This window comes from Atheta coriaria, unplaced genomic scaffold (assembly GCF_025399875.1).
Source record: "Atheta coriaria isolate IRGN ID8LTWV9N9 unplaced genomic scaffold, Caltech_Dcor_3.1 hic_scaffold_4_pilon, whole genome shotgun sequence".
Classification (NCBI taxonomy): domain Eukaryota; kingdom Metazoa; phylum Arthropoda; class Insecta; order Coleoptera; family Staphylinidae; genus Dalotia; species Dalotia coriaria.
The window spans coordinates 7,086,743-7,109,447 of NW_027045446.1; the positions used below are offsets into that span (position 1 = coordinate 7,086,743).

General features: G+C 35.1%; 1 protein-coding gene across 2 annotated transcripts in view; it reads left to right on the forward strand.

Moving 5' to 3' along the window:
* LOC135790230 (poly(rC)-binding protein 3-like) overlaps positions 1 to 22,705 on the forward strand; it is a 49,677-nt gene that overhangs the window by 6,297 nt on the left and 20,675 nt on the right. The window contains exon 1 of one of the 2 annotated variants that reach the window (XM_065300327.1): positions 20,306 to 20,539. The exons of the other annotated variant lie outside the window; for it this stretch is intronic. The gene's annotated coding sequence lies outside the window, so the exon portion shown is untranslated. Of the gene's footprint in view, positions 1 to 20,305; positions 20,540 to 22,705 lie in introns of those variants that run through there. 2 annotated transcript variants of the gene reach the window in all.

Here is a 22,705-nt window from a genome sequence, read left to right on the forward strand (position 1 = left end):
GCATATTTGCATCCGGCGCAGCATCCCACTCGAGCTATGTCTATTTAAAGGACGTAATCGCGTCTTCGCAAGAAAGAACTCGCGGTATGTCGCTCCGGCGACGTACATAATCATTTAATCTCCATGCTGACAAAGCAAGTCGACTGTTTTTATTGTTTAATTGTTCTACATTTCACTGGTAATTATCCGTGAAATGTCGATTTATGCTTTGAAACTTTTGATGTAATTTTAAATGTTTTTTTTTTAGTTTTATGTTTTGTAACATCCATTGTGATATAATTTTATTATGATTGAATAGCATTACAAAAAGTTTAGCCGCCACTAGTAAATGTATGAATAAAAGCGATAAAAAAAGTATTAAAAATGAATTTCACATAAAAATATAAAAATAAAACGTTAATGTGAGTAATAAAAATTATGGACCACACCTGATTCTTTATACTTTCAGTTTTTTTTTCTTCATTTGTCTCAGTTTGTGAGTTTGATCGTAAAATAAATGCCAATTCGACACTAATTCTATGATTTGATTTTTATATTCATTTTTGATTTTCTGAATAAAATTCAAATATTATTATCATAATTTTATTTTATTTTATTTTTAAATATATATTCCGATTTATTTAATAATTTAAAAGCTTTACAATATATTTCTTTGTTCGAATTTAATTTGACTTAGTAAGCGAAGGTTAATACGTTTATATTTTTGGTTGGCAAATTTTCAGATTTTGTTCTGTGAGTACGCGCTGCTTAGGCAAATACGAACCCACAAAGCGGTTTTCTCATATTTTACGAATTGATAAAAGCATGAAAAAGTCTTTGTTTTGGACAAATGAATGCGAATTCGAAAGCAGTGCAGGTACTTTCATTCAGTACGATGTAAAAATTAAATAAAAAGCGAGCAGAGTAATCTGAATGAACAGAAATAAAATGCGTACCAAATAAATATATTTTGCATTTTTATTTTTAAAATTCTTATAAATATTTATACACAAAAATCACATTTTTACAAAATTTTATTTCGTAATCTTTACATTGTTTAGTTTGAAATATTCTTGCATCGGTTTCATTTTTGCTGATATTTTATTGGTTCACATTTTTTATTTTTATCGACTTTTTCACTTTTTGTTCACTTGCTCGTAGTTTATAGTTTTCACACTGAAAGTGTGCGAACCGCCTGAGGGATAACCAGAAAATAAAAATAAAATAAACAAGCCAGAAACAAAGAACAAGAAAAGGCAAACCATTAAAACTTTTTAAAGGTTTATTAAACTTATAAATACTATGCTCACATTATACTAGACTAGGAAATATTTTAGCTATTAGCAAAAATTAAAATTAAAGACTCTGAAGTATTTAAAACTTAGTTAATTTAATTTGTACCTTCAGTGATTTAGGAATGTGTGTATCCTGCAGCTGTTGCAGCATCTCACGCCGGTGTAATGCATCGGAAAATTCGAATTCGCATACATCATCCAGACGCTTTGGTCTCCCCGAATCGTGTCATAGATTTACTTTTGGCATCGTTTGTGACACTACAAAGTCGACAAACATCGAGATAAGCTACAAATAATAGTTTCTTCGTCATTTATTTGGCCGAGATTCAATTTGTATAGATTTTTATGTCTGGAACTTGCTAGTAATATATAAACATATTAAATTAATGCAAATACGAGATTTCCATTCAATTTTTGTAATAATATTAATGGATTTCTCGAGCATAAATAATGTAATGGCTTCATCAATAGATTAATGTGTTTTCACACAATTTCCTCGCAACAATCCATCTAATTCTTTCTTTGTTGGCATTTTGTGTGTGTTTATTGTTTTACTCGCGCTTCATGTTTGCTCCCTTTTGGTTTTATTTAGTCTTTTGTGCTCCGTTTTGTGTTCCTTCACAACATGAGTTCTTCATGCAATCACATATATTATTCCAGCTTCGCGTTAAGAAATTGTTTCCTTACTGCTTTCTCACCGCGCTGCGCTGTTTTGTTCAGTATTCTGAGCGGATTCTCATGTTCGCGCATTGTGGTTTTCCACGTCTTCCCTTCCGCACAAGCTCTAAACATTGTGTTTTTGTGTGACGTAGTTTTTACCTCTGTAAGTCCTTCCCGGAAGAGAAGGTTGTCGAGGGCAGGATATATTACTATCTGCTTGCGCCGAAGAGAACAACATCAATTCGACGTTTTCGATTTCCAGCAAGGCGAAGAGATCACTTTTCTTTTGCCTTTTGCAGAACGTAAAAACGTTTTGCAGTTGTAAGTTGTACTACGTTTATTTGAAGGAGTACACTATTTATTTCACTTAATTCTTGCATGGGAGCAATATTTAATTGCTTATAAATTATTATATAAAATATTGAAACAATTGAATCTTAACATAAGTTGAGTGGGAAACATTTTTGATTTTTTAATTTAATATTTTCAATTTTGATATATTGTTATATAGTTAATATGAGAAATACCTAAAGAACAATATAAATAAATCACATATTATCAGTTAATCTGCTTTGAGCATTCCAAAGATACTCACATGATACATTTAAACTATTTCGATAATTTAAAGCCACAAATATTCCAGTAACTCAAGTATATTATTGAATTCCAAACAAAACTTTCTCATAAAATTCAAAACACATAACAATTATTTCTAATAGCCAACCATTTTATAGGAATAAAAATAAAATGTGTTTTTTACAACCTAATAAACCCAATTTTACTTTTCCATTCTAAATATTCATTGAGTAACTATATAAATTTAATACTTTAAGACTTTTTGCTTAATTTTCTTAAAAAAAATAATCTTTGGTAAATTGCATCCAGGCGTGGCAAGCACGTGGTGGCTCGGTTTCGCCGGATATCTGAATTGAGGCGTACGTTTCACGTAAAACCCTAATTGTTATTCTGGCGGCGGCGGCGACGGCGGGAACGGAGACGGCGTTGGCGCTTGGGAATCGCATCGATTCCAGCATGCCTCTCGACGTGATGCACAAACCAACAAACCAGACATTAACTGACTCTAAACATACAGTAGCCACATTCCTGAAAACACAAATAAAAATATAAGGGTTGTAAAGTTATGTGGGGTAGAATAAGTATGTTTTATATGGCAATATAAAAATTTTAAGTTTTCCGCGTTATTTAACTCTGGAAAAACACGATATTAATTTTTTGTTACAATAATATAACAACAGTGCACTCAAAAAGTCAAAAAAATATGTAATTTGTTTATTTGTATCAATTAGAAACCTAAATATAATTTATGTATCGTGAAAATTGTAATTTGCTATTTTCTTATTCACCTCATGACTACTTGACTACTTGTGCCCAAGGTTACACACATATAACACGCGCGACATTATCGAGTGACATCACCATCGTCGACGCCATTATTTTCCACGGCGACAGACTCAACGTTCTAATAGTTTTTTTCTTCCCTGGCGGTTTCTAGCTTCCTGCTGTTCTGTCATCCGGTGTGTTTACTTCCGACGGTTGGCGTCACCAAGCCGAGATTTATTGCCACCCATTCTTGAAAATTATAGAAAAATTAATAAAACATTAAAAATACCGCAAAATGAAACGCATCACGAGCGAAAGAAACCAGTTTTAATTTGAATTGTTTGGTTTGTTTCTGAACTTGCAAAGGACTAGCTCCTTCTGAGGCGCGTCGCTAGAGATTTGCGACAAACATGCAAACTTAACCGAACGCGCAAACAAAAGATGAAATCTCGCTCGTTTTGAAATTGAAACTGAAATGAGAAATTGAAACTCGCAATCTATTCAACGCGCCTGCAGACGCAATCTCCTCTGTCGACTGGAGACGGCAGAAGCCGGGAGGAGATGTCAGTAGAAGGGGGCGGCAAAGTTGTTAGTGCATGCGGCTGCAGTTACGATCAGCATAACATTTCAAAAACACAAATAAGAAAATTTAATATTTGCTTTTATGAGATTTTATTAAACATTCAAACAATCGAACTGTTTATAGACGCGCCTGTAATTTTAAAGGACCCACAGCTAGGATCTAAACTTCTGGATGTCATTTTAAATTGCGCAAGACGTTCACTCCTTTTGTTTCTAACACCGAGTTTCCCTCTAGCACCCTAGAGTTGCACCATTGTTGCCGCCTTGCGCCGCCTGTCGCCCTGAAGTGTAAACTGTCTGCATCCTCTTTTCGAGGATAATTGTAACTGTCATAATATTAATAACGCAAGTTTGCGAGGTCTGCGACGGGTTTTGGTCGTTCTTGTTAAAACCAGGAACGAGGACGTTGTTTTATCGCACGCTGGCAATCCAGCTCGTTATCCTCACAGAAGTCCTCGAGGAGAAAACAATAGTAGCTTTAATGACAACACTGAATACATCAGGATAAACACAGCTACGAGGTTATGCGCGAAAACTTGCAGCTGAAGCTCGTTCATCAAAGAGTAGTTTAATTAACATTAAAATTACAGTTGAAAAGGATTCGAGCAACTCAAAATTTACAGACTTAAGAATATTTGTGCAGTTATGAAAGCAATGTTATTTGGTACGTACGGCGAAAATTAGATTGAAACTTTTGATGCATTTTGGTTTAACTAAAAAGAATAAACAAGCGTAATTTAATAACGTCGCACCTTAATGGAAACTTCCTTAAAATTATGCAAGCTTGAGTGACGTTCACATTTTTTATACTTCGCTTTTGTTTATTCTTATTTCCGGCTTTTTCTTTATAGAGTATTCAGTTCCTGTTTGGTGCTTATAAAATCTTCGAAGAGACTTAGTTGAAAGTAATTAGTTCAAACTTGAAACTTTCGCAAAGAAAAACAAAACTTTTCGTAATTAAAAAATCACAACAGGGCATTCTCAACAAAGCATGAAGAAAAGAAAAACAAAAAACGCACGACAGACGTCGGTTACGGGAACAAACAGGAGTAACAAAGTTTGATGAATAATGACAACTTTTGCACCCTGGAGGCGCATAAAAATATTAATTAACTCAACGACATTCTAATCTTGATGACAATAAACGGCGTTTCAAGAAAAGAATATGACCTATACAAAGAAAACAAAGACTTATAGCTTTAGTAAAATAACAAAAGAACAAAGCAGAATTGAATTACACGGACCGCAATATAATAAATTAGAATTATAATTTTTATTCTTTTTAATGCAAAGGTTTTTAACACGGTATATATATATATATATATATATATATATATATATATATATATATATATATATATAATTCATTTTGTGAAGTTAAATAAAGTTAAATGACATTTTGATTTTAAAAGTAAGCGCCACACTTTCAAAAGTTTGTCATTTGCGACTGGAAGTCGTAGATTGGCTGCTGGATAAAGTTACGGAAAGTTTAATAACTTCATTAAGAAGAAAAACATTGGATGTTATTATGCAATAGCAAGTATCACCGGTCTTCACGAGATAATTAATTAAAACCACCATAAAAAATTTAATCGGTGTGAAATTAAAAAGAAGTTCACTGTTTAATTATTATTATTTTTTATTGTAGTAATTATTATATCTGTTGTAAACAAAAAATAAAAAATAATTTTATAGCACCATCGATAAAAATATTGCCCGTGGGTATTGCTTTTCGCCTATTTTTGCTGAAGTTTCAGAGGCCCAAACGAAATTTGGCACATCCTCACTTGTTCACGAGCGGATATTACAATCTGATAAATATCTCGAGGGCGTGCGTGCGTACATTTCGCTGCTTTCATCAACGAACAACAGACGAAAACAACATTTCCACGAGAAATATAATTTTCCGCAATTTACTTGATTTTTATTCGATTCGTTGATGTTTAAATTTACAGTTCAATTGTATTTTTAATTGATTGCATAATTTCCCACATTTTATGCAATACAAAACACAAAAATGCTTTTAAAAATGTAAATATATTTTTTTATTATTTTTATAATGAAAGAAACAAATTTAATATCAAATATTTGTGTTGAATTTAATTTGAAATAAAAAGTTAGTTGTGTTGTGAAGTTTATTATGCATGTAAATATCCATTTATGACATTTCACGTCGCAAAAAACTCAATTCCGCGCGGTCGAAATTGAAATCGCAATAAAATCAAATGTCACTGCGTTTCATTGCGATTCATTTTCACCCCGATGTCGGCAAGAAATCAATAGCAGGGGCAGTTTGTTACACGCACACCGTGCAAACTTTGATAGACAGTTAAATATGAAAATTGCATTCAGCGCCCGGGGAGTACAATACGCCGCTCTCCCTAGCCTGTCAATAGTTGCGATACATCCGACAGTGACCATGTCCCAACAATGATCCTGCGTGCGGAACAACTCAATCGTCGTGGTATCATGCTCGCCAACTGATGTGTGCTTGAAGCTGTACCCACATTACGGTATTTGATGCGAAGTTGGATATCATGTACACGGTATAAATGGCCTCAAAATGTCTGTCGAAAGGTATTTACTTCAAAATGCCATTCGACATGAATATTTTTTTGCTAGACTTTTAGGAAAATAATTTGAATCGGTTTTCGAAAATACTTAAAACGTCGATCTTAAACTTCAGAAAGTAATATTAAGTTATTGATCATAAAACTTTAAATCCATGATTCCTGCCTTTGGATTATTACGCGAATATCCATATTCTTCAGATTTGTATCCAGCATATTCTCTATGACCCAATCCATCATTTTCTTCCTCGAAACCCTCTTCAAAAACATCAGTAATTCCAATTCTACAGAGAGGTCATATTCATCTTAGTCTTCTTCGCTGCTTGCATCTTTTGCTTTGCAAACAATTTTTTCCATACTTTGGCAACTTTGTCAGTGTCTAAATTTCGTATCTGTTTCCGATATGATTTCCTCATCGCTTTCCTTCCGGCCGCCTAACTCGCTTTATTTCGACATTACGCAGTTAGGAACGTCGAGATTCGCCTCTAACCAAGTTAAATTGAATTTAAAACTTTCCCATTCATTCATCCGCACAGCGAACCATCTATCTAAATATTCATTGCGCTGGCGTGCATGGAAAGTAAGAAAAATCGCACGAATCGAAGCTTTGGGAAACACCGCTTTCAGGATGTGCGTTCATACATCATCGGCTAAGCCTGCTTGATGCCTGAGTCTATAAGCGAGAAAATATGACAAGCCCAAAACGGATAAACAAGTTTTTTTATAAATTCACTGAAAATTTATCTAAAAATATTCGTGTTTCTGAAATTGATACAGCCACAAATACAAGAAAATTCAATTTCATTTCATTTTTGCTTTTCATGTTGCACATTGCACGTATTTTTTGTTTCGGCATCTGTCTTCCCAAAGTCCTTGGAGTTTTCTGCGTTTTTTGAATCCTTCAAGCCTCCTGAGTTCTGTACAAAACCCTACATACAATTGTACTCCCACACCCAAGTGAAAAACCACCCAAAAATAAAGTCCTAAAAAACAACAACAACAAAGAAATCAACTAAGGAACTAAGAAAGACAGACCCTAACAGAGAACCGAAAAGGAGTTTTTCATGTCACAGTGTGATTATAACTGACGTCCCAAGACACGTTCTGGAAGAGAGAATGGAAAACACGAAAATGTTGATTGATGAAGGCGAGGTTTACATTTTATGTTGTGCAAAAATTGTGTGTATTCATTTTTGTTTAAGTTATGTCCAAAAATAAACTTAATAGGTTGTTGAATACATGGGGCAAAGTTTACAAGAAGACTTGCCAGTTGTATAGTCGTGCTTCTGCGAAACTGTCAACAAAAAAGACGATTTGGAGTGGTACTAATGTCCGGACTCCGAACTCTCGAGTGGGGATTGAACGTTAATGCGCACAAAAACGAACACAAGTTGCTAAAAACTTGAAATGCAATTTAAGCACTACAAATGAAAAAATTACATTTATTTACTGTTACATTTGAAACAAAACAATATTATTTGATTTAAATTTAAAGTATGCAGTGATTTTATTGCAAAACAATCAAATAAAAATTTTAAAAATCTCTAATTATTTTATATTTGTGTTTCAGGTGAGTGTCCACTTAAATTCAAGTTTACCATCGGATTTACCTATCCAAAACAGGTAATTTGCTAGTTATAGTTGCTCACTTCTATTCGCTGCCAACTTTGGTGTGCGAGCTTTCACGAATATTGCGATTATGTGGAATCGAAGCAAACGATGGGAACGCTGCAGCAATGGTACCTAAGCGTGCAACGTAAAACTTATTTCTAAAAGAGCTAAGTTTGAACAACTCGGAGCGAAATCGGAGTGCCGCGCTTCGACTTTTGTGTACTTGCCTATTGTGCGCGCGAACCAACCATTTACTAATACATTTCAAGAGAGTGGAAAATACCTTACATGCACCAACTTTCCCAATCGAAATGTAGCAAGTACTAAAAATATTGATTCAACTTAGTAATAATTTCTTTAAAATCATTCAATGAATTGGAAAATCTGTAAACAAATTATTCAATACAAAAAAAATTAAAAATTTATTTATGATAAAAGTCTACCCAAGTATTCCACGTAATGTAGACTTGGCTTTTCATAATTTTCTGTGTTTTCAATGCTCTCAGCGCTTTCACCATACTTTCCAAACTCAGCTAAATGGAAAGCCAGTCCTTTGAAAAGCTTACATTACATTTGATTTTATAATGCTAGGTAGAAAATCTGCACGTACGTCAGTGCACATTAAAAATCCACGGATAAATTTTCCACATTCGTTTGATAACCAACATTAAACCCACATAGAAACACGTATTCTATGAGTCAGAAATAAACAATACTCGCCCATGTTTCATATTTGCTTTGATATTTGTTATCACAATGTTATAGTGGATAATCCCACTTTAACGCGACATGACATTTTCGGCTTCACAATATATATCATGCGTCGTTACGAAGGTGTAATCCAATGATGGTTTCGATTGACTGGCCTACGTCCACGCACGTTGTCAAGCGCATTTATTTTCATCCTGAATGCGCGTGTCGTCGAATTGAATCAATTAGCAGACACCAACGCACCAGCGCAACCTGCAACTAGATATCATGTAATTTTTAAGCTCAACTAATTAGGTTTTCAATGTCCGCAATGAAACTTAATTTAATTTTTATGTCCGCCGCACGATTAATTGAACGTGTTTACCACGTGCCACTTTAGACAGTCGCTGGAGAATGAGCTGATTGGAATGGTAGTTTCTGCCTAATCGAATCTAAGCACGCGCTCACAGTTTGCATGCACATATCGTGCGACACATTCTCCACCATCGAGGTTTCGCATTTCACGTTCGATTTGCCAGCGCGTGCAAGCCTTCAGCTGAATGGATTCCTGATTTTGACAATGATTTGATTAACCACTCTCAGATTTGCAGATCCTTCAGTTTTCACTGAAATCACAGCTGCAATTTTAGAACTTTGGAGAGTATCAGTGCAATTTGATTAGATCTATTTATTGGAAGATGTCATTAGTAATCAATGGATTACTTCCTCGTCAATTGCTATCTATTACTATGTTTTAATAGGAAATGAAGACAATGTTTCAAATTAGGAAAATATTACCTTAAAATAAGCTGCAATCAGACTTTAATGATTATTTTATTGTAAACTTAAGAAAATGGTTCTCTCTACGTCTAATTAGCTACTTATAGTAGTAGATATAAGTACTACTACTACTTCCCCTTCCCCTTCAAATTTAATAATTTGAATAGGTTACATTATAATTCTCCTCCTTTCACGAATACCTAAGATGCTTTCCATTTAATTGTATTGCTTCGTCAATTAGACACAGTTAAATTCATGCAATTAAATTGCTTATTCTTCAAATAATATTAGCCATCAATAATGATCAAAATACAATAATTATAAACATATCATTGAGCCTTCAATATATTAATTTAGAGTTAATCTCGAAAATTCAATTCAAGATTGATTTTGACAAAGCTAAATTGCTAAGCGAAACCCATCAACTTCTAACCAAGGCATGGTTTATGTAAGGTTTCTAAAGATTATATGCGTTGTATGCGTTCCAAAGACATTCAAGTGTTCTTGATTCACAGATCCGCTTCTATTCGCAGTGCAATGTGAGGTTAGATTTTACCGCTTCCCTCTTTCGGTCGGTGTGTGCTGTGTGGAGAGCGACGGAAGGATACTGTTTGTTTGGGATCGTTGGTCCTTTCCCCTTCGGTGTTATTAACACATGTAGGACTTGCATCATGCTTAGCAAAGGCATTAGTACCTATTAGTAGAATTATCAGATCGTGAAATAATATTTCTAAAATGCATACTTTCTGAATATAGATTATACTGTAACATAAATGTTGTATTGCGTATTATTTTCTTCAAAACTAAAATTTCTTCATGTTCTTTGTAAAACCTTTGTTTAGAAAATAAATGTTGTTTTACAGTCTTTGAGAAGCTGTAAAAATAAGCTCTTCTCTTGGTTCTAATACAGTTTATTATTCATACTTTGTGGGTTCTACGAGTATAAAAATATGCAACCATTTGTATTTGTTGTATGTTTGGTTAAATTATAAATTCCAAGCAAATATATTACATAAGGTCAATATTGAGCGCTGAATTAGTTCGCCCATGGCTGAAACTTGACCAAACTTTGAGGCAAAAGTGGGAAACCAGGCGGCCTGAGCGTGATGAAGAGTGCGGGGGCAAACAATCAGCGGCAGAATTTGTTTGAGTTTGTCTTGGAACGGTGGGCAACTTTTGTATAATTAATGCGAATTAAAGCGAATTAAAGCAAATTAATGCAAAGTTCCAGCACATATCTACGGCGCGGCGACGTAAAGTCCTGAAGTGTGATCCTGAACATGAGATCGGATATAAATTACAGATTTTGCATCTACCTATAGCAATAATGTTTAAATTAGAGACATAAAATATAAATTACTGTGTTACTATCTTTATATCTCTATATAAAACAAAGTCGTGTTAATTACAGCATTTATAACTCTTAAACGACTGAACAAATTTTGATGATTTATGATTTGTTGGATTTGTCTTTGCCCAAAATAACAGTATAATTATTAAAATATAAAAATTTATGATTAAAAGAGTGTTAAATAAAATATGATGATAAAATAAGAATGAAAATTGAGTCCCAATCATAATTATAGATAAATAATTGAATCCGAGATGGCGCTAGGGTGCATTAATAGCATTTCTCATTTCTTTAAAATAAAATTACGGATCATATTGATGGTATCGACACATACTAAGTCTTAATTAAAAAAGTTATAAATAATTAATTACATTTTATACTAAAAACGATTGGATTGGAATTAAGGTGGATATTTAAAGTATTTCAAAAAATAATTTTTTTATTTCATTTTTAAAAATGTTTTAAAATTACCTGGCAAGTAAGTACTTAAACTAAGTTGACGTTTATCCCACACACAACATAAACCTACGCCTCAGCAGATCTATAAGAAGGTGAAAGTTTGCAATTTTCAGTCGTCTTCTCAGCGTTTCGCTTGTCTTAATACCGCCTTCAACGTCTAGAAAGCCGCTTAGCAAACTCCACTGGCAGTCGTGGTGGCATAGCGCCTTGGCGCCATTCGGCGGTTACTTTCAAACATCAGTTCACTTATATACAAACTTTTAAACAAATCCGGCGCGCTACCTGCCTTGCCCCGCGAGCGAGCGTAAACAGCAAGGAGAACAATGCCATCAGAACATATTGCTTTGCCGCCTCCGGTCTTTCGGTTTTGCTGGAATCCGAGATCACGTCGGGCGTGTTGCGGATGCGTAGACTGGAAGGCAAAAGGTGGGAAAACGTCAAACTTTGCGTTATTGATGTGGGGCAGATGTATTGCCACTTTGCAGAACCGCTCGCAGGTATACCCGCGGCCTTCCAGAAGTAACGTTCTTTCAAGATTTCAGTACTCAAGAACCTCAAACTTAATCGTTACACCTGCCAGTTGCAAGAACCAGATCAAACAAATTCACGCAGTTTTAACACCCGAACGAAATAAAGCTTTAAAATAACTGTAATCAAAATACTTAAATTGAGTCGAACACAAATATTTATTACTTTCGGTGTTACATTATAAAATGCAAGAGATAGAGATTTATTTGCTTGACTTTTGAGTTGGTACAGATTTGAAAGTTTCTAAGAACATGTGGAATCTTGTGTATGCGTCCCCCTAACATGTGGCAGCATTCAACTTCCCGGCGTCTCGCTTCCCCGCCCCACGGCTGCCTCTCGCCGCCGCCCAGCGCGTTGTTGTGCACGACGCGAGCGCGGGGTGCATTCATGCGGAAGTCGCTCGCAGTCGAGAGTATCATCGGACTCGCATAAATCAATAATCTGCCGACTGGCGGCTGGCTGCTGGCGGTTGACGTGTGTTGCACCCTCACTTCAAAAGCGCAAGCGAGACAGCATACATATTTCATCGTAATCACGAGGGTGGTTACTAAACGCACTCTGCTAAAATTGCTTAAATGTTATAGTTTTGAAAAAAAAAGGCTTCCATACAAGAATTTCATAATAATTGAATTTTATTTTTACCGTTGTTTTCTTCGTAATCCTCGAGTTTAATTTGAAATAATCCGAAATGAAATTAACGAAATGCGTTGCCGGGATTTTCTCACTCTATTAAATGCTTAATCAACAGAATCACAAAGTTAAATTGATTTTAATTAGATCTACGAGGCGCGGACCGAGCGGGACAACGCTGCTGCCGCCACCCTAACTCACTTTTCCATTTCCACGCGCTTTTCGCCCACACCCATTCTGATTCGGATTCAAAAACTGATTTGTTGTGAAAGACTCGTACCGCAAATCATTGCTCATATTGATATTTTGACAGTTTGCTTATTTTATTTTTCTGCCAAGGGCAAACAAACTTTAATTGGAAAATATCACAACGTTGCATTCATTATAATATAATATAATATAACATAATATTATATTATTAATACTAGAATATAATATTATTATTTATTATTGTAAATTTTGTTTTTTGGCAATATTTGCCATACAAATTACAATAAATGGCAGAAAAATATTTGTACCGTCGATTTGATGAAAATTATTGAGTGCAAACGAGTGAAAAACAAAGTCTGTGATGGTTGAGCACAGAGGTCGCGTCCTGAATAAATATCATGCAAATATAATGCGTCCCGGCACGGCGGTCCTTAGTCGTGCCGACTCTTGACAAACCAGGAAATGTGCGACCGATGAAGCACACGCTAAGGACGAGGAACAGAAAAAAGAAAAAAACACACGCCCGCCGCCGCCGAAAAGAGGAAAATTGCAAAGGAATTTTAATGAAGGCACTTTTAACGTTTTTCTTTTGATTTTCCGCTCGCCGCGAGCAACGCGCAAATAATTTACCTGCGCTCGACGGACCCACGGAATTCCGAACTATTTGCCAGTCGGTTGAAGAAATGCGAGCAGGAAATTGGCAGACGGGACAAATATGCTAGAAAACTTCTCGAAAAAAAAACACGTCGCTGGAAAATTGGATATGTGTATAAAGAGCTCTCTATGGTTTCATAAAATGAAAAATTCCACAAATGTGAATGAAAGGTATTCATAATACATTTATAGCACTACCTGTAACAGATACCTAAGAATTTTAAAACATAAATTGGTTGAATTCTAGGAAGATCATTACAATTTCTTTCTAAAGTGTAATTTTGTCTCCACGGGTTGAAATTCCACTCGCTCTTCTCGTCTACTCTCCACATTTTCCACTTTCAGTCGCAGAGCGACTGAGGGGCGGCGAACATGGGGTGTTGCTATGACGCGCTATGCCAAAGGGCGACTTTCGCCCGTTCACAATAAAACTCGATGGTAACTCGTCCTCTCAACCCCGCGCGTCGGTAAAACCGATCGTAAAATATTTACGAACATTTTTGTCATTTGGGCCAATGAGAGATTGGATCCTTTATTATTATATAAAACCACGGCGTATGTTATTAATTATTCGAACCTGCGGTTTTGAATCCCGAATCAGTGTTGATCCGGGGTTATTTTAATTATTTAAAATATTTTGAATCAGGAATAACCTCAGTTATTTTGAGAATATTCAATTAAAATCTCTGATTGCAAAGAAATCTAATTTAATTCAAAAACTAAATAATCATTGTTTCCTTTTTAAGCAAATTTTTGTTTCTCTCGCTTTTCAATTACGTAAATGCTTTCACAGCCCTCAGGTGCATTAAATAATAAAGACGTAATAAATAATTGATAACAAGTGAATACATAATGCAAGAGCAGGGGCGGGTCAAAGTTTCATTTCGGAAGGAAAACACCGAGCTTGGTAATGTATCCGCAAAGTCATCCCGGACGGGGTGACAACCGACATCAACATGGCTACGTGTCGACTCGGGCGTGAAGACCTGCATTAACCATTGAGTCAAACCCTAGTCAATTCCAGCTGCAAGGAAAAGATCTTAAATTATTAACAAGCATCAAAAATATCCAAAAATAGTTCATTTGCAAAATCTAAAAATACCACTTGTAAAAACTTTTGTTTTATTTTATTAACAAGATACCAAAAGAGCAGCACTAAAAAAAATGTTTAGAAAAAACATAACCTATATTGAAGGAAAAATAAATCCTTCGAATGTAAATTTATGATTCATTAATTTTAGATCACTCGCTGATTACTCACACGTATTTCACGGATATTACTGATGCTTGGCGATGTTCATCACTGGCTGGGCGCAGTAAAAAGCAAATTTATTTTTAAGTGACGCGATTTACGATTGCCACGATCCACGATTGGAAACGCTCCTTGGCGTGCGCGTACGCACATTGAGTTTTCTTTTAATTATCTCGACGCTCCATCGCACGGGCGCGTCGCAAAATGCTTTTAGTTTTAAAAGCACATCATAAATTAGTTTACGACGACTGCGTCGCGACGCGCTATCGACATCAGCCGCATCGCCCTTGGCGTGTCGAAACTGAAGCAAAAGTCACTCTGACGGTCTGAAGCCACTGAAGTGTCAGTGATGGCACATTAATTATTCGTTAATTAATTTTGTCCCTGCTACCTTTACACTGAAATAATAATAATAGTATTAAAAATAACGTTTTAAAATGTTAACATAATAATGATGGTAATTTTGTTGAATTTCCGCCGGTGTTCTGTTTCGACGGATGTTTAAAGGTAGTTTGTGGCTTAGCATCGCGCCCAGGGCGAGGAATTAACAGGGCTTGACCCTTGTCGTCCTGTTATCCAAGTTGTCATTGTCGTCCGCGTCATCCCGCAACGAGGTGGATCAAAACATTACAATGTATATTTATCTACATGTCAAATGAATAATTTAATTTTAATAGAAACATCATTTGTTATATTTTTTGATTACGTAAAGTTTACGCTATTTATTTATATGTTACATAAGATTCACAATACATTGCGTTTGATAGGTAGATAACTATATTCTCTCCCTGTTTATGACAACCCATTTCTGTTAGTGTATCGAATGCTGCGCTTTCTGGATTCATTGTTGTGTTGGCGTTTCGTGCTTTCAATTCGCGATTGTACTTCGAATTCAGTTATTACACGACTGCATTCTATTGAAATGTTGGCATACAAATAAACAACATATTAAGTAAAAAATAATATTATATATAGAATACTGAAAATTTTATTAAACATGTATTATCGGGTTGATATCGGAATAATATTTTAATACGTTTTTCGTTAATTATTTGTTTGTGCATGAAAAACTATTTATTTTAAATGCTGCGCTGACAGCTTTGAATAATCACTCATCGTTTACTCTTTGCCGCACAGGTGAACAGTGAGCTGTTTCGTTTCCATCGGCAAATAAACAAATTACCCGCATGATAAATGGCCAAACATCAGCATCGCCGCATGACAAACACTACGCGCACTCTTTTGTTACGTCATTCTTGTATAATTAATCGCAGTTTAATCCCAACTACATGCCTTAATTTTTCATAAAATTATTTCATGGCACAAAACACGTAAGTGCAGTTTGATAAATTCGTGCAGTTTTATATTTTTCATGATTAAAACTTTAAAAATTTATAAATGTTTTCTCCATCAGCAAAACGTGCTGATGACAATGCATTCAACTAGCACAAAACGCTCATTATCGTCTTTTATTCGTGGTGTAATGCTGGTGATTTTATAATTTTAAATTTTGCCTATCGTAATAATTCTGTGGTTAATTCCTAGAGGACCAAACGAAACAAGATCATAAACATGCTTGTTGCTCCAATGCATTATTTAGGATCCAATAAAACCGAAATAAATCGAGCTGGCACTCAGGTACGTGCCCACATTACGGTGTGCTCCCTTTCCTTGACTTCCTTGGCTGGGAATACTGGTCCTGTCGCCTTGGTGCCTTATGACGCCGTAAATATGGCATTTAATTTAAGCGGGCGCACCGTTAACAACCGCCATGAATATTTCACACCGTCTTATTCTGCACGACCGCGCACGCACGCCGGAGAGATCCTTGCGGTCCCCAGCCGCATAGTGCCACCTCTGGAGGTGCAAACAGGACGGGGACGAGGACGGGATGAGGGATGAATGAAGGGTTTGCGTTCAGAACTTGTAACACTATTATGTTTGAGCTTGGGGCGTTAAGCGTCGGATGTTATCCGAGGTGCGTGCATGCGTGAGGCCTGAAAACGTGATAAGGATAATGCGATATGAGGTGATATAATATTATATAATGAGGTGTTTCATTATGATACCGCACTAAATTTATTTCATTAAAATTATTTGTGCATGTTTCCTTAATTTCTCATCAAAATTCAAGAATAACAGAATTACATTATGCAAATGTACACGAGTAAATTAAATTTAATATAAAAGATTTAATTTAATGTATAACAATATTGTTTACGACAATATTAAGCTTATATTAAACTGAAACAACGAAATTATAGTTGTATCTCTTTGTTGACAAAATATAAAACGGTTTTTACTTAATTATAATGATTTACAATTCGAAAACATTAAAAAACATTCAATTAAAACACCGTAATTATTTTTCATTATGCATTATCATCATAAATCCATTTTATCTTCATTTTGCTCCCCTGTTTTTTCGTTGTTCATTTTGTAAGCCAAGAAGGAAACAGGATATCTTCGAGATTGGCGTAGTATTTTTCGGCCATGTTCGATTGCACGTGGCCCTCCTGCGCCACCAACGCTTCCCAAGTAATTTATGTTCAAGGTGAATTTATAATGATCCTTTCTTATGATGAGTGGGGTGGGCGCACACGGAAGGAGGAGGCTCGGAAAATTGGAAAGCCTGCGCTGCTACTAAAAGGTACATGGCATTATTATTAGTAATATATCATTTCGGATAATGGCACGGAAGCAGGAAAAGATACGAGCGTGCGCCGCGTGCCTCCAAGTTGCATCCTGCTTAGAAGGAAGGAAAGTAGCGCGGAGGCGGCGTGGGAAGGTGCGCGCCTAGCGGCGGCACAATTAGTACGGAGGCACATGAGTAGGAATACAATTTCAGCATTTGTGATGAATGGCTGACGATAATTAACCGCGGTACAGAGACAATGACTAAAGCAGAATGCTAGTTTATGCGCGAAATATAAAATTTTCATAGAAAATCTTGAGTAATTTATATTCTACGAAACAAAGGTGAAGTTTATTAATGAGCTTATAATTTAATTAATATGCGGTAATACTGAGTATTCTAGATAACAAAGAAAAAATTCAAATATTTAACTTTTTTATATTTGATTTTATACTTCTGAGTTCATAGGCTAAATCTAAGGGTAAAATTTAACAATAAACAGAAGTTTAAATTTTTTTTTACTTTCTTATCTCCCCCAATTTCGTTTCAAAAACGATTTGGCTGTAAGCATGAAGCGTCTGGATAGAGAAATTAGATTAAGTCCGAAATTGACTTCAAATAGCCCTGAATTAGCATAAAATCGTTTAAAAACGGATTATGACTCTTTAATACAACCCACCTTTCCTTTAACAAACTTTTTTATTCACCCCCAAGTTTTAAAACACTAAAATGTTTGATTTTCAAAATTATCCAGAAACGAAGAATTAAACTAAACCAGTTTTGTATATATTTTCCAAGAAATTTTTACGGTTATTATGCCTTTTTGTATATCAAGTTCCTTCTCTGAAGTAAGAAATGAATAACCAGAGGTAATCGAGCATTAAAGTGTCAACGCGATACCGCCGCGTTTTGAAAAGTGGCCAAAGTTTAAAAAAGATGCAAATTGAAACGCCGAAAGCGAGTTAAGGAAATCGACTTCGAAAAAAGTCGAATACGTCGACAAGCACGCGTTTTTCGCTGGTGGAAAAGTTACAGTTTCGTAAACGAGTTTGTGGAAACTTCCCGGTGGTTTTTAAAACCATCCGCAAACCGCTGAAGACGTGACAACATAAAATATTTAAACACACATCACGTTAAATTTATGAAAGGTCAACAAATAATTCAAAATTTTAAATATTTAAATCTAGTTACAGAGAATTTTCTTCAGTTCACATTATTTAAAATATCAACAACAATTTTTATTAAATTTAATTAATAAATGATAAATATAGGTACAAAGAATAATTATAAATAAAATTATAATTTTATTGCGGTTTCACAAGGTCCTGACGCACCTATTGTTGCACATCGTATAAATATTCCATTAACACATATTAACAACAAATACTTTGATTCGCGATAACAAAACACATATTATAATGTTTATTAAAACTTTATAGCGTATAGTAATCGGTAATGAACTTTATTTATATTTATTTACTCGCCTAGGAATAATAGAAAGGATTAACGCATTAAAACGCATGTATTGTTGCTAATGTTAATGTAAATTTTTTTTAAACCTCTAATACCTATTCAAGCTATTAATTTTATTCTATCTTTAGAATTGCGATTGTCCATTGATTTAACACTATGATAAGATAATTCATTACATAAATTACTGCAATAAAAAAGAATATCTCCTACCGTCAAATCAATTTAATTAATTTTTATTGTCTGCTATTGAAGCTGAGATGAGATTGATTGTCGTGAAGTAAAAATTCTCATAAATGAAAAAATCGAAAGGTGAAACGTCGTGTCACGACATATACATAAAGACGACGTGTTTATTCATTCGTAATTAACTTATTCCATGTTCTTCATCACGATTATCAGATAGCGAGATTGTTGCGTAACAATGAAAATATCAAAGGAAATTATTATGCAAAGGCAAATTCGTTGGAATAAGTTTTGAACGATTCTGTTGTGAATTTACTTAACGTTACTTATTAAGTTCAAGGTTATTTACTTTTAACTTATAACAAGTTTGTGATAGTTTAAGAAGTTAAAATTAGCATAAATGCTCAAATTACATTTAACATCAACACTTGTCAATGCAGACTTGAATAAATTAAATAGTTTCAATACCTTCCTTAAAAAGACACAAAAAACTTGAAGTTTCAAATGCAACTTGTTACTTTTTACAAGTTATTTTAATAAATTATGCTTTTAAATACTTGGTGAATTGTCTGCGAGTAGGTAAGTAAAAAAGAAGTTGTTTAAATGTTAATAATACTAATTATAAAGGCACGCCGAAGACGTGCGCACGTAAGAAACCTACTGACATTTTACTTTCTCGTCGTCGCATCGCAAGACGATAAAATTTTATTTTTTATTTTCATATTTACTTGCATCTCGGCGATGCTGGCAGCAATTTACATCACAAACAGTACTTAGACGATTGGAACTGAGAGCGCATAATGTGTTCAAACGTATAACGGGATGCTGCGCGTGTGTTGGAATAACATACGTTCTTAATCGATGCTTCAACGGTCTTCTGAGAACCTTTGATGTGACGAATTGAGAGAAATGCATGTCCTGGAGAAATTATATTACATCACACAATAATACAATTATTTTGAGAAGTAAATAAAGTGTTTAGCACAATTTTCATCCAAATATTTACTTTCAGAAAAACATCCAATTCAACCGTATTAATGTTTTTCGAGCTGATAAAATCGATGAATTCAGTTTTCGCAGCCATTCATGTGCTGAACTACTTGTAAACCCACATCGTAGGTGAAGACCGTAAAGTGTCATCCCATCCAATCCATTCGGACGGACATGAGGAGGACACGCGGACGCGACAGCACAATGCTTCTCAATCGCTTCAAACATTTATAGTCCGTCGCGGTTCGCCCAGCGCGAAGCATTAAAGTGTGCGCCTGAGTGCGGCCCAACACGCGCGCGTTTCACGAATCTAATATCGGAATAAAACTAGTCGAGTATAAAAGAATCCATACAATTCATCGGAATACACGCAGGTTTCAACAAGCACGCATTGATATTGCTAATCTCTATCGATTTAGGTACGTAATATCCAAAAACGCGAACGCAAGTGAAACGAAATATCATCGGGTCATCGCAAGTCAGGCGAAAATTTAGCCGAGCGCGATAATTGAGAGAGAAATTTCTGCAAACACTTGTGCGAACTTTAAATAATTGAATATTTCCATCCGGGCAAATGAAAGAAAAATATTTTTGAAATTATTGTGTAATCATTAGAAAAAATTGAATAATTTACGGAAAATTTTAATTTCATTCCTTACAAAACAGGTAAATATTAATTCCATTAAATATTTTAACTTTAAAGGCAATTATTTGCAAAATACAAGTGTGAAAGAATATGTTTTATATTATTCCGAATAGTTACATTAACATAACCTAAACAAAACAAATAAAATTCAACGAAATTTTTCTTTAAAACAGTAAAATAATACGTTTTATGCAAATAAATAAATTATTCTTGGAAATAAAATTAACCTATTCACACCAAAACTGCGAGAAAAACTTCCACTTTAAAAAATAATAAAACGAAAGAATGTCCAAGCGCCAAGAATTCATTTCCAAAGTGGAAAGTTCAAATTTCCTAGCGTAAGCGATACTCCGGAACGTCTTGGCACGAGCGCGCGACGATAAAATTGATAATAAATTTAAAGATGTAATAATAGTCGGTTAGTAGCCAAACGGCAGGGTTCGCCAAGCGTGCGGCATGCGGTGCGCTATTCCCGGAAGACCGCTTTTCCGCCCTCGCCTCTTTCCGACACTCGTCTTGGGTCGCGTACTTTTTCGTTGCCGAGGGCGAGCGTTGTTCTTTTCGCAGGTCGGTGCGAGCATGACTTAATAATAACCGATGTCTTTATGCGCGCCGCACTCATTTTCACCACACATTTTCAATTTTATCTCTTCTTACATTTAACACGAATGGTTTATGCTGTTGAAATTTTTTCTTCAAATTGCATCCGAAATTAATCATTTTAATATTTTATTTGGCTAATTTTATCCAACTTCAAAGAGTGTCTGCTTTATGAAACATGATCATTGACAAGATACATTTTCATCAACTAGTTGGACTTGTGTTATTAGTTTGTATTAGTTTCCATGATGTTAGCGCGTCGTATGTAAGCCGATCGCATTACCTAATTGGTCCCAGAAACTCCTCTATCTCTCTAAACTGGCCCACATGTAGTGGTGAAAGTCCTGACTGTGTAGTACATTTCAAGGATCAGGCAACTCGCACAAAGCCTAATACCTAACGCAATATAAACCGTAAGTCTCAAGAGGATCAAGTAAGTTCAAACAATCTTTGTTTTATAAGAAAAATGTGAAACTGAATAAAAAGGATAACACTCATAAAATAACCTCCGAGATTTGTTTCATAGTTGAGTGTTTTATGTGCAGTTTAAACGGTTATTTATTTAATTAAAAATTAAATTATAGCTTATCGTTTATTATCCCATTTGAAATAAAAAAAATAACGACTGTTAGCTTGTTTTGAATCGTACTCCTTGTGCAAACAAACCAGTCGTAAAGTTGAATCATAATTAAAATGCAAGAAATTTTCATTAAAAGTGTCACTAAAGCAGTGAATCCACCGGATTGGCGTACGGATGAAATTTCGTCCTGCTGGCGACGTGAGTGCAGCGCATGCTTTTGCGGGGGTGGTAAACACACGAGCGTGTTTTACGACCTGGTGTCGCGAGCGAGCTTGGCGCGCTCTTACAGTGCGATAATAAAAGTGATAAAAGAGAAATAAACGCTGCAACGCGACGGAATTTATTGCAAATTTTCACTCCGCGTTTCTCCAGCGCATCGTTTTTAGCTCCGGCGTGCCAAAAGGCCAACGAATAAGGACGATGCATGAGGATAAAAGTTGAAAGTTGAAAGCTACAAGCTGAATGCTAAGAAGTGGAATGCATAGTCATCTACTTCAATACTAAAAAATAGTAATGCTGTAATTAAAAATGTTAATTACGTGCAAATAATATATGAAATGACACCGTAGCTCGTACTAAAACAGTGAATATAAAACGTCGCACTCACATTCCGCAGTATAATCATATCAAATGGAAAAGATGCTTCTAATTCCCTCTGCTTTTGCTTTACCTAATAATTTTAACTGAGTGCTAGGCTGGTGATAACAGAGGTGATAACAAAGGTAATCTCAACTTCAGCTCAGTGTGCTAGCCAAGTATCCAAACCGACAGTTAGTAATTAGCAATTTCCCTAATTAAACACTTTGCTGTTGTCACACGGCTGCGTTATGGGGTACGTTTACAACATCATGCGTTCTCGTTGACTTAATGCACCAATTAACTATTTACGCGCTCATTAAATCAAATTAAACAGAATATTTGATTGTCCTTAAAAACGTTTTCTATGTTTATTAATAGTATGTTAAGTATCAAGTGATTAAACGAAAGTTTCTTTTACAGAGTTTAT